Source organism: Mesoplodon bidens (genome assembly GCF_964165515.1).
Source record: "Mesoplodon bidens genome assembly, chromosome: 5".
NCBI classification, from domain to species: Eukaryota; Metazoa; Chordata; class Mammalia; order Artiodactyla; family Ziphiidae; genus Mesoplodon; species Mesoplodon bidens.
Window position 1 is genome coordinate 129,827,888 of NC_138161.1, and position 4,735 is coordinate 129,832,622.

The following is a 4,735-nucleotide window of genomic DNA, read 5'->3' on the forward strand; positions in this document are numbered from 1 at the left end:
GACCTGCACCTCTGGGAGGGAGCTGTGAAGGAGGAAAAGTTTCCACACATTAGGAAGCCAGGGGGAGACAGGGGGGTGATGGGGGGAGTTTTTGAGCCACAGAGGAAAGCGCAGCAACAGGGGTTCAGAGGGCAAAATGGAGAGATTCCTGCACAGAAGATAGGTGCCACCCAGCACTCACCAGCCCGAGAGGCTTGTCTGCTCACCCACCGGGGCGGGCAGGGGCTGGGAGCTGAGGCTCAGGCTTCGGAGGTCAGATCCCAGGGAGAGGACTGGGGTTGGTGGCATGAACACAGCCTGAAGGGGGCTAGTGCACCACAGCTAGCTGGGAGGGAGTCCGGGAAAAAGTCAAACTGCCTAAGAGGCAAGAGACCATTGTTTCGGGGTATGCAAGAAGAGGGGATTCAGAGTACTGCCTAAATGAGTTCAAGAGACGGGTGTGAGCCACGGCTATCAGCACAGATCCCAGAGACGGGCATGAGATGCTAAGGCTGCTGCTGCAGCCACCAAGAAACCTGTGTGAAAGCACAGGTCACTATCCACACATCCCCTCCTGGGAGCCTGTGCAGCCCGCCACTGCCAGGGTCCCGTGATCCAGGGACAACGTCCCCAGGAGAACACACGGCACACCTCAGGCTGTTGCAACGTCACGCCGGCCACTGCCACTGCAGGCTTGCCCCGCATTCCATACCCCTCCCTCACCCCAGCCTGAGTGAGCCAGAGCCCCCGAATAGGCTGCTCCTTTAAACCCGTCCTGTCTGGGCAAGGAACAGATGCCCTCAGGTGACCTACATGCAGAGGTGGGGCCAAATCCAAAGCTGAACCCCAGGAGCTGTGCAAAGAAGAGAAAGAGAAATTTCTCCGTGCAGCCTCAGGAGCAGCAGATTAAATCTCCACAATCAACTTGATGTACCCTGCATCTGTGGAATACCTGAATAGACAACGAATCATCCCAAAATTGAGGCGGTGGACTTTGGGAGGAACGATATATATATTTTCTTCCTTTTCTCTTTTTGTTAGTGTGTATGTGTATGCTTCTTTGTGTGATTTTGTCTGTTTAGCTTTGCTTTTAACATTTGTCCTAGGGCTCTGTCTGTCCATTTTTTTGTTGATTTTGTTTTGTTTTGTTTTGTTTTGTGTATAGATTTAGCACTTGTTATCATTGGTGGATTTATTTTTTGGCTTGGTTACTATCTTCTTTCTTTCTTTCTTTCTTTCTTTTCTCTTTTTTATTACTTTTTAATATTTTTAATTTTTAATATTTTTTTAAACAATTTTATTTTATTTATTTTCTTTCTTTCTCTTTTTCTCCCTTTTCTTCTGAGCCATGTGGCTGACAGGGTCTTGCTGCTCTGGCTGGGTGTCAGGCCTGTGCCTCTGAGTTGGGAGAGCCAAGTTCAGGACATCGGGCCACCAGAGACCTCCCAGTTTCCACATAATATCAAATGGCAAAAGCTCTCCTAGAGATCTCCATCTCAACGCTAACACCCAGCTCCACTCAATGACCAGCAAGCTACAGTGATGGATACCCTATGCCAAACAACTAGCAAGACAGGAACACAACTCCACCCATTAGTAGAGAGGCTGCCTAAAATAATAATAATGATGTCACAGGCGCCCCAAAACACACAACCGGATGCGGTCCTGCCCACCAGAAAGACAAGATCCAGCCTCATCCACCTGAACACAGGCACCAGTCCCCTCCACCAGGAAGCCTACACAACCCACTGAACCAACCTTAGCCACTGGGGGCAGACACCAAAAACAAACGGAAACTACAAACATGCAGCCTGCAAAAAGGAGACCCCAAACACAGTAAGATAAGCAAAATGAGAAGACAGAGAAACACACAGCAGATGAGGAAGTTAGGTAAAAACTCACCAGACCAAAAAAATGAAGAGGAAATAGGCAGTCTACGTGAAAAAGAATTCAGAATAATGATAGTAAAGATGACCCAAAATCTTGGAAAAAGAATGGAGAAAATATAAGAAATGTTTAACAAGGACCTAGAAGAAATAAAGAGCAAACAAACAGTGATGAACAACACAATAAATGAAATTAAAAATTCTCTAGAAGGGATCAATAGCAAAATAACTGAGGCAGAAGAACGGATAAGTGACCTGAAGATGAAATAGTGGAAATAACTACCACAGAGCAGAACAAAGAAAAAAGAAAGAAAAGAATTGAGCACAGTCTCAGACACTTCTGGGACAACATTAAACACACCAACATTCGAATTATACAGGTCCAAAAAGAAGAAGAGAAAAAGAAAGAGACTGAGAAAATATTTGAAGAGATTATAGTTGAAAACTTCCCTAATATGGGAAAGGAAATAGTCAGTCAAGTCCAGGAAGCAGAGAGACTCCCATACAGGATAAATCCAAGGAGAAACACACCAAGACACATATTAATCAAACTATCAAAAATTAAATACAAAGAAAAAACATTAAAAGCAGCAAGGGAAAAGCAACAAATAACATACAAGGAAATTCCCATAAAGTTAACAGCTGATCTTTCAGCAGAAACTCTACAAGCCAGAAGGAAGTGGCAGGACATATTTAAAGTGATGAAAGAGAAAAACCTACAACCAAGATTACTCTACCCAGCAAGGATCTCATTCAGATTTGATGGAGAAATTAAAAGCTTTACAGACAAGCAAAAGCTAAGAGAATTCATCATCACCAAACAAGCTTTACAACAAATGCTAAAGGAACTTCTCTAGGCAGGAAACACAAGAGAAGGAAAAGACGTACAATAACAAACCCAAAACAATTAAGAAAATGGGAATAGGAACATATATATTGAACATTACCTTAAATGTAAATGGATTAAATGCTCCAACCAAAAGATATAGACTGGCTGAATGGATACAAAAACAAGACCCGTATATATACTGTCTACAAGTGACTCACTTCATACCTAAGGGCACACACAGACTGAAAGTGAGGGGATGGAAAAAGATATTCCATGCTAATGGAAACCAAAAGAAAGCTGGAGTAGCAATTCTCATATCAGACAAAATAGACTTTAAAACAAAGACTATTATAAGAGACAAAGAAGGACACTACATAATGATCAAGGGACCAATCCAAGAAGAAGATATAACAATTGTAAATATTTATGCACCCAACATAGGAGCACCTCAATACATAAGGCAAATACTAACAGCCATAAAAGGTGAAATAGACAGTAACACAATAACAGCAGGGAACTTTAACACCCCACTTTCACCAATGGACGGATCAACCAAAATGAAAATGAATAAGGAAACACAAGCTTTAAATGATACATTAAACAATATGGACTTAACTGATACTTATAGGACATTCCATCCAAAAACAACAGAATACACTTTCTTCTCAAGTGCTCATGGAACTTTCTCCAGGATAGATCATATCTTGGGTCACAAATCAAGCCTCAGTAAATTTAAGAAAATTGAAATCATATCAAGTATCTTTTCCGACCACAATGCTATGAGACTAGATATCAATTACAGGAAAAAATCTGTAAAAAATACAAACATGTGTAGGCTAAACAATACACTACTAAATAACCAAGAGATCACTGAAGAAATCAAAGAGGAAATCAACATATACCTAGAAATGAATGACAATGAAAACACGATGACAAAAAAGTTATGGGATGCAGCAAAAGCAGTTCTAAGAGGGAAGTTTATAGTAATATAATCCTACCTCAATAAACAAGAAACATCTCAAATAAACAACCTAACCTTACACCTAAAGCAATTAGAGAAAGAAGAACAAAAAACCCCCCAAAGTTAGCAGAAGGAAAGAAGTCATAAAGATCAGATCAGAAATAAATGAAAAAGAAATGAAGGGAACAATAGCAAAGATCAATAAAACTAAAAGCTGATTCTTTGAGAAGATAAACAAAATTAAAAACCATTAGCCAGACACATCAAGAAAAAAAGGGAGAAGACTCAAATCAGTAGAATTAGTAATGAAAAAGGAGAAGTAACAACTGACACTGCAGAAATACAAAGGATCATGAGAGATTACTACAAGCAAGTATATGCCAATAAAATGGACAATCTGGAAGAAACGGACAAATTTTTAGAAAAGCACAACCTTCGAGACTGAACCAGGAAGAAATAAAATATAAACAGACCATTCACAAGCACTGAAATTGAGACTGTGATAAAAAATCTTCCAACAAACAAAAGCCCAGGACCAGATGGCTTCACAGGGGAATTCTATCAAACATTTAGAGAAGAGCTAACACCTACCCTTCTCAAACTCTTCCAAAATATAGCAGAGGGAGGAACACTCCCAAACTCATTTTACGAGGCCACCATCACTCTGATACCAAAACCAGACAAAGGTGTCACAAAGAAAGAAAACTACAGGCCAATATCACTGATGAACATAGATGCAAAAGTCCTCAACAAAATACTAGCAAACAGAATCCAACAGCACATTAAAAGGATCATACAACATGATCAAGTGGGGTTTATCCCAGGAATGCAAGGATTCTTCAATATATGCAAATCAATCAATGTGATAAACCATATTAACAAATTGAAGGAGAAAAACCATATGATCTTCTCAATAGATGCATAAAAAGCTTTTGACAAAATTTAACACCCATTTATAATAAAAACCCTCCAGAAAGTAGGCATAGAGGGACTTACTTCAACATAATAAAGGCTATATATGACAAACCCAGAGCCAACATCATTCTCAGTGGTGAAAAACTGAAACCATTTCCTCTAAGA